The 14,066-nt window shown below is 41.1% G+C and overlaps 1 long non-coding RNA gene across 1 annotated transcript; it reads right to left on the bottom strand.

The window, feature by feature from the left end:
- Positions 1-881: 881 nt before the first annotated feature.
- LOC125328936 lies at positions 882-11,936 on the bottom strand. The gene is made up of 2 exons (XR_007204963.1): positions 11,684-11,936; positions 882-2,333 (listed from the first exon to the last, which is right to left on the bottom strand). It is a non-coding gene; the product is annotated as an uncharacterized LOC125328936 (long non-coding RNA).
- Between the last annotated feature and the right edge of the window lie 2,130 nt (positions 11,937-14,066).

Here is a 14,066-nt window from a genome sequence, read left to right as displayed (position 1 = left end):
AAGATGGCGGCGGCCGCCCCTCACCGCCCCGGCTTTGTACCGGCGCTGCGGCCCCGCGCGCGGCCGCCCGCCAACAGCGACACCCAGCGGCGCCTCGGCTCCGCCGCCGCCTGCTGCCGCTGCGTCACGGCGCGCTCGCCCTTCCGCGCGTGACGTCACAACGCGCTGCCCGTTGTGCGCGTGACGTCACGGCGCGGGCCGCACCACGGAGGCCCGGCCCAGCGCTGCGGTCTGGCGCGGCCCGGCCCTGGAGAGGTTTGGTCGCAGCCATCATCCGTGAGAGCCACCGGGGAGCAGCGAATCCATCACGGGGGCACGGGAGAACGGCTCGTCCCCTGCGAGGGCCTGTAATCACTGAGTGGTTTGGCTTGGAAGGGAACTTTAAAGCTCCTGTAGTCCAACCCCCGTGCACCTTCCACTAGACCATTGTGACCACCCTGAATGTTTCTGGGATGGGATATTCACCACCTCTCTGGCCAACCTGCTCCAGTGTTTTATCACCATCATCACTGAAATTTCCTTGTATCTAATCTAAATCGACTCTCCTTTAGTTTAAAACCATTATCCTTTGTTCTGTTACAACAGGCCCTGCTAAAAAGTTTGGCCCCATCACAATCAGCTGTTCTGAAGTGTAGTAGGTGGTGAGCCATGACAATGTGACAAGCAAGTGATTCTTTTCTGCACTTTTTACAATTCTCTACCTTCAGCTGACAATTTCAGTATTCTCTGGTACAGGTTGTGAAAGTCTGTGGCCTTTGATAGGAAGACCATTTTCCTTTATCCTTTCTTTATCTGCTTAGGTATTTGTATATTTTGCCCAACAAAAATATGTTTACAATTGCATATTTCTAACAATGAAAACATGACTAGACAAAATCACAGTATTTGCTGAACCACCTGATTGGTTGTTTATTCATACAACAATTAAAAACTCTGAAATTGTACTTGAAAAAATAAGAGCTGCTGTATTTAAATTGAACACTGAGTACATACCAAGTTTCATATTCCAAATAGATGGTTTTGCATAAATGCAATACCTGAAAGGGCCCTGAAGCACTGCACATTTCAAGTTGTCATTAAATGTGTGCCCGACCCTATTTGTGTAATATACAATAAAGACCAGTGCTGTAATACAAGTCGACCTAATGGATCAGGTCAGGGATAAAAACCATGTGGCCTGATGAGTCTGCAGAGGGTATGAAAAGGATGTATGGAAGAAAATTAAAGGATCACTTATATAGCGATTACTGTAAAAAATACATATCTGCAATTTCCAGGAAGCTCAAAATCCCTATGAAGTTCAGTACCAGCTCTCACTCTTATTCCAGGAGAGAGATGGATTTGACAACACTGAGTTTGACTGAGGAGTTTCCTTTGCTGTCTCAGACTCCCTTTTTACAAGTCGCCAGTGTCTAATAAGCAGCTAGTCTTGGTTTCTGTTTTCTGTTGGAAAAAGTGTCCTCAGGTGACAGCTCCATGTGTACTCTGAAACTCAGCTGTTCTGAACACAGATCAAGCTCTGATTCTGTGTGCTTTTCAATAAGTTCTTTATTTGCACCTTTTCCTACTGAAGTATGAGTGTGGGGACTTTATTGTCACCAGCTGCAATACTACCTGCTGATATGCTAGAGAGTTCACTTGGATTTTTAGTTTTTGTCTTCCCAGGCGTGTCCTGCCAATGGCTCCATACACATTTTCCTGGGCTGGCACCTCCCTTACTGCCCGCTGCTTGTGTCAGAGCAATTATTCCTGTAAAATTGCCTTTGGATGAAGTGTTCTCTTCTTCTTCATGATGAATTATAATTAAAAAATTTAAATAATTCTTGTACTGTTCCACTGAGGTTTTTGTTCCAACTCACAATCTTGAAGTCTTACCAATGACTCACCCCAAATTGTTCTCTGAACCAAATCGTCACAAACTTTTGCAACAAACTTTTGTCATTCCCCTCAGAGGTATGCACAGTCCAAAGGGAACAAGCTTGCCCTCCCAGCCTGTGCTAGGTTCAGTGTTACACAGGCAGGTCTCCAGTGTATGTTTGCTTTCCACAGCACCCAGCTCCCTCCAACCAGCCCCCTGAGTTGAGGAACTAAAGAGGACCCACAGCATGGCAGTAATGAATGAGGTTCCACAACTACAGCACAGGGATGCAGGATAGGGATTAATAGAGGGAGTGATGGAGGCCATGACTTCACATGGTGAATCCATGACTGATTTTTATAACACTTTCTTCTTATAATGTCATTGTGAAAAACTGTAGCCTGTATCTTGGTCACTCGGTGGGGTGTGCAGTCTTCACTGTCTGTCTGTGTGGTTCATAATTAGCCGTCTTCACCTAGAGTTAAAGGAAAGCTGTTTAGAGTATAGGAAACCAGACCCAGAAATAAAGCCAGCTTTATTTATTATTATTACTTGCAAGGATAATTCACTCTATTTCAGTCAATTTGCATGTGTGGGGAGATGCTCATTGCTCCAATGCTTCAGGCTGAATACTTTTCTTAATTCCCTTTTACTCATGTAACCATAGCTATTTAAGCCCAATTAACAATGGTCTTTACAGCCCTTGGTTTCACGGGGGATAAGGTCCCCACCTCTGTTGGAAGATCTGAGGTGTGACCCTGCAGGTGGTTTGCTGCATTACCAGGATCACAGGCTCAGGGGAGCTCACCCTGCTCAGGGGTCCTCACTGTACCCCTCGGTGCCCATCACCCCTCTGCACACCTCCTGCAGCTCCTCCTCAGCCCAGAGCCTGCTCCAGCCTTGCTGCCAACGCTGAGAGTGAGGGACAACAATGTCTAGTTCTGGTGACTGATTCTAGCCTTCTAAAAACTATTTTAGTACTATGGGACTTGAGCATCTAGATGCTACTGCAGCTGGATAATAATAGAAACCAATGATACATGCGAGTGCTTGAATTATAGGAATTATTTCAGAACAGTAGGACAGAAATGGCCCTTTTCTCAGCCCCTCCAGCTTATTGAAACTGGTTGTCTTTTCTGGCTTTTCTTAGTACACCATAACCGCTATTTACATCTAATTTATTATAAGCACATGTTGAGTAATAGACCATCAGGCTTTTGGAGCTTCTATTTTCAGTCACATTGTACCGCTGCTGAATAAGAAATGCAACTGCTGAAATTTGTTTTCAATGGTATGTTGATTAAAAGCTGCTTGAGTTTAAAATTTCCAACCATCTAAAATGAAAACCCTTCACATGCTTCATGTCCCTGGCCAGCCAGAGAGTTTATTTCCTACAGTGTATAAATAATGGATTTTGCTGTTTATATGTATCCATCATCAAACTACGTTAAATTCTCAATTGGCAGTGAGAATTGTCTTGCAGTGAAGCTAACTAGCTGGAACTAATTTTGAAATGGGTATAGTGCATAATTATGGTAACCTAGTGTACAGGGACTGATCTACCTGAATCAGTCATATCTGATGAAGAAAAACATGAATAAAAATTACATTGAAAACATAGCTGCCTGCTTATAAACTAAATCAATTTTTTTTAGGGATTTAAATTCCTTAGCAGAAAACAAGTGTCAAAGTCGAATATATTTCACACTAGGTTCTTCAGCCAACACTTTAAGCATAACCATTGGTAACAGTTTATGAATAATTTTGCCTCTGGAGAGGGGAAAACGATGTCCATGGAAAAAGTTAAAACATTCAAACAAACTTCATGGTTTTAAAATTGACTTTGCCTTTAAATATTTTAGGTTTGTAGTACCCGGGAAATATGTAGTAGGAAAAAAAGAAAGTACCAATCTTGATTTCCATAATGGGGAAGTTCTTGGTAGAAAGGAGGTTGCCAACAGAAGGATTCAGCAAGGATGAACTTAGCAGTGAAGCACTGGAAGGAAATTGGTGAAAAGACATGGAAGGAGGTATGAAGGGGAAGATAATTTAAGGGGATTAAATTCAGAGAGATTTGCCAGTCGTGTTGGAGTTTGAGGATATCTGAACTAGAGAGGGACTGGGGGAAGGGATGAAGCCTTTGAACACAGAGAAATTTATGGGCCTCTGAAAGCAGAGATAAAGATAAGTCCTTTCAGAGATAGCTGAAGATGAAAGATACACAATTAATCTAACTTTGGGAGATATATCTAGCTAAGGGAGCTGCAAGATTTAAAACTTCTGTTCTGCATGACATGTCTTATGGCGTTGTATCTCCCTGGGTAACACCCTGTGGCTGGATGAAGAAGGATTCACATTACCTTCCAGCTCCATGCCTTGCCAGGTTCATATTGTTTTTCCAGTGTTATTGGCCAGCCATGAGCTTTCTGACAAACCAGAGTAGTAAGGCTTTGCTATACCATTATTTTTTCACCTTAAAAAAAGGAAGAAGCACTTGCATCTAATGTTTACCTTGAATGTAGCTCATCAAGAACCCAGTCACTGAAAGGCCCTGTAGGTGACTGACTGCTGGTTTGTTATTTGCATGCAGTGGTAAGACAGGTGCTGAGACTTTTGCTGGCACTCAAGTAACAAAAGTACTTCTCTAACAGCAGCTATGGTTTATTTTAGTTTGATTAATGCCAGGGTAGCAAACAGCATGGGAAGAAACACAAATAAGAATGTAACATCTTTGCAAATATGCCCAAATCATCTTGGGGAAGGGGGAATTGTAGACTGCACACAGCTTGGCTAAACTGGAATGGGTCAGAGGTCAGAGTTCAAACTTTTGCAGTTGTGGGTACATAGGTTTCTTAAGGAATTTTTCAAGTCTGTGTTTAAAAGCCACAAGTAAAAGCTCCATTCCTCTCCTACTGAGGAAATTATTCCTCAGATTATCATAATTCATGATCAGTAAGTATTTCTTGATACTCAGTATATGTTTTTGCTTCTCAGTTGCTCTCTGGATTCTGATGTTCCTTGAGAATCCTGCTGAAAAATGCCTTTCCTTCACCGGTGGTCTTCTTCAAATATAAGTAGGCTGTTATCATGTCCCCCATTAATCATTTCTTAGCCAAGCAATTTATATTTTTAACTCTTCTAATGTCTCCTCATAAATCAATCCTCTTAGTCTTTGGATCATGTTTGGTGCTCTACTCTGAACTCTCAAATTTGTCAATATCCAGAAACGTATATAATATTCCAGATGGAGCTGTACCAGCAGCATGCAGGAAGTGGTATTTGTTCCTTTCTCAGTGATGTGAAGCTATTTACCCTGTCCAATATAGTATTGGCCTTTTCACGCCATATCCCATTACCAATTCACGTCATTTAGCATGAGCTGTCTCCCTACAGCTCTTTCATCATTATTGCATCTGAGATTTCTCCTTCCTGTTTTTCCTTCTCAGATGCTCTCCCAGGATGCATTATTTTCCAACTTGAATCTCCTTTAGTTATTTTGTTTCCATGGTTCTAGCTTTTGTAGGAAATTCTCTATTATTTTCTTTGTACACTATCTTGCTGTCTTTCATACTCGTATCTGTGAGTTTCATCCAAGTGCTGTGTACTCTCTTTTCCAGATCATTAATAAAGAAGTCCAACAGACTGCTCCTAGCAGTCATCCACATGGCAGCCAGGAGACAGTTCCCACCACCTTGCTACATTGCAGCTTATTTCCTGTAATCTCATTACCTCAGCAATTTAAAACCCACATGGAAATGGCTGAGCCAATGTGAATTACTTTTTCAGCTAAGGTCCTGTGAGATACATCGGGCCCCTATTAAAGCTCATCTGCACTTGGATAGTCCCCTGCCCTTGCTCGAGGCCCTGCACCCAAGGCTCACTGAAGACGAGTGACCATTAGGAAGAGAAACTGGATTTATAGGAGAGTCTGTCTGCAGTACCCTTGCTGTTGTTTGAGGTGGTAATGTTAATATTTCTCTCTGCTCTATTTTTTCAGTCATTTGGCTCGTGCACAGTGAACATAAAGGAGTTTAACCAATTCTTTTAAGTCCTGTAGAATGCATTTTGTCTAGGTTTTTTTATTTGTTCACATTTCCCTTATGTGTTTCCGTACATGTCCTTTATCAGTTGTTGCAGTTTCTTTCGCAGGATCCTCATGCCACTCTCTCTCAGTGCTCCCAGCATTTCTTCCTTTTTTTTCCCGCTGAGAAAATACTTGAAAAGGAACTTAATGTCAGAGCCATTTCTGAATCTTTCATTTACTCTTCTCATGTGTGAAAGGATCTGTTCTTACTAGCATTTCTTTTCTTCAAAGAATACTTATTAAAGCCTTTGAAAGAACCAAGGTCAATCTCCTTGAACTCTTTGCTTTACATGAAATTTTGCAATATGTCTTTTTCAACTGATTTGGAAGGGCTGAAGGTTTTGGGGAGGGGTGTCTTTTGGGTTTGGGATCGGGCTTAAGGTGTGTTTATATTTTACTTGCAATTCTTGATTGACCAAATAGTCAGAAGAGAATAATTTGTCTTTTTATTTAGCTCCACTGTTTCTGTGAGGAAAATGAAATCTTTGTTGTGAACAAACTTTTGCTCCATAACTTGATACTAGTCTTATTTTTTCTGTAGCTCTGGTGAATTGACACTGTTTGAAATTAGCATAACTGACCTGGATTTCTTATGCTAGACCCTGAAAGTGGATCAGAGTATATCTAGTTTTTCTTCATTTCATCATTTCCATGTATAATTACATTTAGTGATCTCCAGAATAAGATGAAATTGAATGATTTTGCACTCTTTAAATTACACAACTAAAAAAATCATTAGAAACATAGCCTTGGATGACAGTAACTTCTTCAAATAATTGATGAGAGAAGAAGTGGAACATGATAGCTATCAGAAACGAGTCTTAGCTCTCAACACAAAAAGGAAGTAAGAAACACTGTGAAAGACAAATTTATGTCTTATATTGCCTCTGTGACACTTCTTTCAGTTTGAAAGATTTTGGTAAGTGATAAGTAATCAGCATAAATGTCTTAAGGAACAGACAGGTATTACTTTCTCTCCTATTAAAGGTGGGAAAGCAAAGGGATGGCAGGCAAATTGACCATGTGGCATGAACAAGACCTATAGTGAGGTAAAAAAATCTCTTTCTTATTTCATTTACCAGCATTCTTTGCCACTTGGTGTGGTATGCTTAAAATAACAATAAGCACACAAAAGTACTAGGAAATAATGTTGCAGGAGATTTCTCCTGTTGTTAGGAGAAAGGCATGAGGCTGGTCTAATAATTCACATTTCTAATACTTAACATTCTGAGTTATATTCCTGGATAGAGAAATTTTTTTGAGATGCTGTCTGGTTCTATCAACATCTAAGTTTAAGTTATTAGGGGTATTCTTACAGTGACTAATTTGACTACAGGTAGGGCTCACTCTTTCAGAAGTTCCTTGGAATGTGCTGCAATGACTGCCTGTAGTCCTCTTGGATATGGTAGCAGTGCACTGTAGCCGGGTTAATTGACAGAACCATTGTTTCCCCCACTGCATATTGTCCTTTTTCCATACTTCTGGATGCAGCTAAAGTTCAATACTGTCTATGCAAAGTCTGCTATTGATTTCCATGTGCTATGAATCCATTGTACTTAGGCAGAATGGACTCAGAGCAGCATGTTTTTTCTGCATGTGTCATCTGATGTTCTGCTACAGCCTTGTGCCTTAAATGTGAATCTTATCAAAGAAATTGATAAAAATTGTGAAAAGTGCCACCCTTAGCAGGTCAGGTCTCTGGCTTTAATTTGATTCCTTTTAAACAGAGGAATGTCTAATTTTATATGGAATGCAGTAAATATCAATGTTGAGTTAGAATAGAATTTAACAAAGTATTCTTGGCTTACTCAGAGAGGAGAAGGAAAGAGATATCAATTAATAGTAGTTAAGAGCCTACATGTAATGAATGGCTAATTTCAGTCATGTTGTTAGAAAATAGGTGACTTCCTTATAAAACTGTATCATAGTTAGCACTCTTTCTGTTATTGAAAAGAAACAAAAGAATGGTCTGTAGCATGGCATGAAGCCTATGCTACATTTTACCTTTAATGGCGATCTCTTCAGATCCAAGTTTTAGGCAGACTCATGAGTTATATTGCAGCAAACTTCCATTTTTATTGCTTGTTATGAATGTGAGTTTTATGGAAAACAGGACTCTCAAGCCAACAGCTTTGTGCTCTTATAAAAATTTAAAGTTGTTTTTTTTTAACCTAGGACTAGCAGAGTATTGTTTCCTCACTGTGTGCAAGCTTGAGAAATGAAAGCACCTGAAGAACAGCCTGCAGTTAGGTGACTAACTGCAAATGTGTGTGGTCTGAAGATGGAACAGGCAACATTTAGGCATTGGCTGTTTTTCTGGCTGCCTTCACTCAGAATAGGTGTTGCGGGGGGCTCCTCCACCTTTCCTCTGCACAGCTGCTCAGGAGATGCCATTGGTGTGTACACAGCCGGAAATGTTTAATGCCTCCCAGTTGTGGACTGCTTGAACCTCATGGCTGGTAGGTGCCAGCAGCAATATTTCAGCCTCCTTCTCTGCTGGGTCAGGGTTGGTGGTGGCTGTGGGCACTGGGAGCAGCTGGGAGCAGAGCGAGGGGGTCCTGCCTAGCCCCAGCCCAGCAGCACAGCTCTCATGGAGGTGTGCCAAGCTGATTTTGTAGGTCTGCAGTGGCAGTCTTCATACAGTTGCATATGAGTTATCTGAATTTATTGTTAGAAAAACCCCTCAGTTACTTGAAACATGTTCTTCATGCTTTCTGATGTTTTTTCATCATACTGGAAAGGAATGTGGTTATATTAACATTTGATTATCTCTGGTGGTTTGCCTCTGCTGTTGCATTTCTGTAGCCGATGTTTTCCTTTTTTGGGCTGAAACGCTTTTCCCCTCGTTGTGCAGCCCCTGTCCCTTGCTGTGTGCACAGTAACCCCTGGCAACACCCGGGACCTTGGCACAAACACGATGGATGGGACTCCCCGTGCTCGAGCACACGTCTCCGGCGCCCACCAGGCTGGGGACACCACGCTGGGGGCTGTGTGGCCTGACACGCTCCCTCGTGAGCTGCCAGAAGCCCTTGTCCCTGGCTGGGCTTTGTTCCTTAGCAGCAATGCAGCGAATGAAGGTGCTGTGAACCTCTTTGTGGTTTACAGCATGTGAGGTTTGCAGACTCGTCCATCACTGGGCTTATTTTGTTTCAGCAGGTTTCGCTGACATCAGTAATGACACAATGAGGTCAGCACTGAATTCTTCTGCAAATCTGTCCTCTAAGGAATTTGTTTTTCCCCAGTAAACCTGTAAATAAATAAATCTGGAACTCTATAGTGATTTAGCTTCTTGAGACACTTCAGCTCAGCAGTGGTGTGTGAGTTTCAGAGAAGACCTGGTTTTGCCTGGTTGGGTGGCTGGGTTGGCAGAGGTCAGGTCATCTGTCCAAGGGCTTCACCAGGAGAAGGATGGATTTGGGTTGGACCCAGGCATGTCCTGGATCTGCCATTCCAATTCAGTGAGTAGCGTTATTTTGCTTTTCCCCTTACGCTTATGCATCCAGAATGCACTAAACAGCAACGCTGGTTTCAAATAATGCTTCTGATAGTGAAACAAGGAAAAATGTGGTGATCTTAAGACAACTTGAATTAACGGAAACCCCTGGGAGCATCTGAACACAAAAGTTGACCCACTGAGTATTTTGCCATCTGCTTTCTTTTGGAAGAAATATTCCAGAGAAAGTTGGGAAAAAGTCATGAGTGCTTTTGAGCTAGAATTGTGATATTATTTCCTGAAGATTTATTGCCTTTTGATGGCAGTCTTTCAGCATAAACTCATGAGTAGTTATGTTGTGAAGGAATTAGGAACTTTTGTGGCTTGTCTTTAATTTACAAATCAGCAAGAGTATATCTCTCTGAGGTGACGTGATCTTGAGTAATTTACATTATATGACATGGCAACTTTCTCCTATGTGCAAATTGCCCTCCAGGAACGTGACAAAGTGGCAGTCACTCACATTTAGCTGCTGGCTTATAACACAAAATTTAGAGCCATCTCAAAAGTTTTTTGGATCCGTGAGTGGTCCATTACAAAAGAAGAGATCCAAAAACTGAATTTTAATCAAACTGGAGTGTCGTCTGTAATTTCAATTTGTTTGTTCATCTTGTCTTTCAGTACAACTTATATTTTGAAAGGCCTTTTTGTGTTTGGTATTTCTTTGTTTAGAAACACCCTTTTGCATATTTAAGTCCTTCCATATGTCTGTGCACATTTAATTTTTGTTACATTTTTTGTCTTATTTTATTTTCCTTCAGGATCTGAACAATATGTTAAATATGCATGTCTGTGCTGTTTCTCTCTACCCTTATTGCCTAATTAGGAGAATATTTTCCCATTTGTGCCCGCTAATAGAAGATTTCTAAAAAAATTCCACAGATCTAGACTTATTGTTAGGTTCTTTTTTGGAAGGAGTTATTCTCCTGATGAAAATACAACCATTGTATCAATTTAATATTCAGTCTAACTCCCTGAATCCTATGTTTATGGCAAAGGATCAAGTCAATAAGGCTTTATGACTTTGTCACAGCAGAGTCCTTTCCTCATTCAAGGAATAAATCCCAGGCCACACAGAAACCCATTATGTATTCTTGATATGTAAACCATACCAGAATAAAATTTAATAACAGTAATGAAACTAAATCAACGTGACAAATTTCAAATAATGCAGTGGAACATTTTTTTTATCATCCAGCTGTTAAGACTAACTGAAATGGCAGAATCATGATGTGCAGAGCCCTGCAGAAAAACGCTATGGATTTTGCTGCTGCTTCTGCAACAAGAAACAACCTTTATCAAGAAAACATCTGCTGAGTTCCTGTTGCAATCACTGGCAGCTGAAACCAGTGCACAGTAAATTACTTTCCCCATTCCATCAGCTCTGTTCTTTATTCCTCTGATACAGTGTGCAGTGCACCACCAGTAGTTGTTAGAATATCTGTGCTGCATATACGCTTGCTCCTATAAATAAAGAGGTAAACTACAACAGGCAAGAGTCCGCATACATAAGGTTTCTGTTTCCTACTCCTTGCACATGTTTAAAAGGGGATAAAAACTAGATTTAAGGGACATCAGTCTCATTTTAATTGCAAAGATAACCTGCCTCAGATTCTATGGCAAGGAAGATCGTCTGGATAGTAAAGAAATAAATATTTTCTGCCACATTTTTGATTGATTAAAATCAACGCATAGTTTGGACCTGGCCTAGTTTTTGTTAAGTCCCTTGTCTACTTTGGCAGATTTTTGAAAGCTGTAGATCTCCATTGGTGTATGCTACTGGAGAGTGAGCTAACAAAGGCTGTGTTAACTAACAAATCATGCTCCCAGAGCTGTGGAGGTTGCTGACATGATGGATGGTGCTGCAATGACAGGTAGGGCCCTGCTTAGCCCCCCTTCAGTGGCTCATGAGACTTTGGAAGGCCTTGTACATTGGTTGCATGTCAGGACTTCCTATAAAGTCAAGTCAATCCCAGTATGAAAGGCCCAAGGAGAAGAGCCAGTTAAACCACAGCTTTCCCTGTGCGGTCAGTTAGCTGCTTCACATCAGAGCTGGCTGCTGGTGCAGAGGGGTACTACACATGGCTGGGTTTGCTCCACCTGTGGAAACCATGGGAGTGTGGAGAAACCAGATCCTCTGAAAATAAAGCAGTCATGGTGTAGGTAGTGGTCTAATAAGTAAATAAATAAATAAATATATAAGGGGGCTGTGGTGGGGACTCCATCCACATGTCCACCCTATGTTCACCACTCTGGCAGCTCTTGGTCCTCTGGAGAGGGCCTGGAGGTGGCAAGACCCTCCTGGGACTGGATGGCTTAGGCACATGGTGCTGGTGGATCTGCAGCTGTAGGAAGAGAACACATGGCTTACATGCTCTTAGAAGGGTGACAAAAGTCTGTTCCTTCTTTGAGGGGAAGTGAAGAAGGTGGACCTGCCTCAGGGAGAGTTCTGCATGTGGACCAGACTGTTCCCCTTGTGCATTGACCCTTCCTGTTTATGCATTACTTCCATTGGCATGACAGTTAAAAGCAACTCAGATCCTGGTAGTGTTTTTAATATATATGTCCTGCAACTGTAAAGGGATATTCCCTACTTAAATGATTCAGTATTTTTTAATTGCTGAATGTGCTTTCGCCTCTGTGGAGCCTTCATCTTGTGCTTGCAGAGCTATTTATACTCTGTCTTGCCTTGGGACTCCTTTCAGAACAGTTGTTATTCAACCTTTCTGAAGAAAAGTCTTTAAGCTCTGGAAGCAGGCAATAAAAAACTAGAAGGCACACAACACAACAAATAATACTAGTTGCACCAAATCCTATTAATTATTTTTAAACGTCCTTCAGCTCAATTACAGAGGAAACTATTGGCCTCTTGGTTTAGAATAAAAGCAGGGAAGCTGCATGATGGGCTGTTGTAACCCTTCCCCTGCACTCTGATGGGAATGGAGAACAGGCTTGTGTTCACTGCCCTCACTGTGTACATAAGGTCAATGTGTCAGAAAATAGTCTGTCGAGCTGCTACTTTCAAGAGCTTTCATGCCCTGATTATGAATTTTATTTTATTGTTAATTTTACTTTTAAGATTGACATTAATCTCATTGCATTATGCACACAACACTTTTTTTTTTTTTTTAATATATATAAAGGAAGAATTAAAATACTCCCGAACTGTCTACCCACTTCACAGAAATGTTAGGCAGTGGACCCAAATGTGACCCAAATGACAGGATGGGAATTGCTCTCTCTGGGATTTCACAAGGGGATAGGGAGTCACGTGTAGTCACAATGGTATGTTTTCTCATAAAACTACTAAGTCATTGCAACCAAAATAATTTCAAGGAAGGGTCATAGTTTCAAAATCTTTGGTTTAGAAAGTAGTGGGAAATTTTTTTAATTTTTGAAGGACTTGTGTCAACATTTTCTTAATAGAAAACAAAAATTGTTTGAAGTTACATTTTCCTTTGAAACTCAGGCTAACTCAATACAAGCTTAAGTGTTCAAAAAGGAAATATTAGTATCCTGAAATAAGGATATGTTTGATTCCCTGTCACATTTTATTTTCAATTTTGTGAATTTTGATATCTCGTATTTTTTTAACACAAGGAAGCCTTTCTTGACTTGTTCATAATTATACAGAATCTGAAACAAATTAATTTGGAATAAACATTCAAACTGTTATTAACCTGACTGAACTTTGAGTGAGGTCTCCTATGACTGACCACAAAGTAAGAGACATTTGTTATTCACGTTGTCTGCCTCTTTCCTGGGTTGGCTCTGAGATAGCCCATGTGTCATGCATGCATGTTACCCATCCCTGAATGACATTTTGGAAAAAATGAATTCTCAATGTATCCTTTTGGAGAGTTCTGAAGATCCTGGACTTGTTACATCATCTCTTGGTTAGCAGAGGCTGAGAAGATGCTTTCCAGCTCACTCGCTTTCACTAGATAAGCATCTATTTTGGGAGATGAAACAGGCAGTAGCTGGTGCAATGTACATCAGGTAGTAGGTTGTCTAAGAAAAGCAGTCATTGGGTTTAAGTGCTTTGAAACACATATAAGTCTTTAAAAATATGTTTAAAATGAGAAAAAAATTGTACCTGTTGTGTGTCAGTGTTCTCACAGTCTAACCTAGCAATTTTTAAAATTCTACCTTCCTGCTTGCTGGTAACTGGTATTCACTCAAACGTGTATTGCAGTGCCAGTATAAAGCAAAATAAGCTGTGTGCAGGTACAGTGACCTCGCTGGTAACTGGTGTTCTGGCTGAACATGCTCTCGTGAGCTGGGCAGTATCAAATTTCACTGTATATTTCGCAATCCTTTTTATAGCCCATCACTTTGCTTTTACTAATCTTATTTTAATTTCCATGCCATAAATCCACAGGAAGGTGGGGCTGTGTTTTCAGGAGGTAGTCCGGGAGCTTTCCCATGCAACAGGAACCACCAAACCTCTGACCCAGTCACAGCATACTTGTGGTGGGGGCTGTCTGTGACTGTGGTTTGTGACCAGGACAACACTCGCCCAAAGTCTCACGGACAGCTTAAACTGTAGGGTATTAAATTCCATTTTGGACAAGCCTCATTTAAATTTTGGTTTCCAAAGATGTAGGATGACAAAAGTGTGTCAGGCGCAA

This window comes from Corvus hawaiiensis, chromosome 7, assembly GCF_020740725.1.
Source record: "Corvus hawaiiensis isolate bCorHaw1 chromosome 7, bCorHaw1.pri.cur, whole genome shotgun sequence".
Lineage (NCBI taxonomy): Eukaryota > Metazoa > Chordata > Aves > Passeriformes > Corvidae > Corvus > Corvus hawaiiensis.
This window is presented reverse-complemented; position numbering and strand designations above follow the sequence as displayed.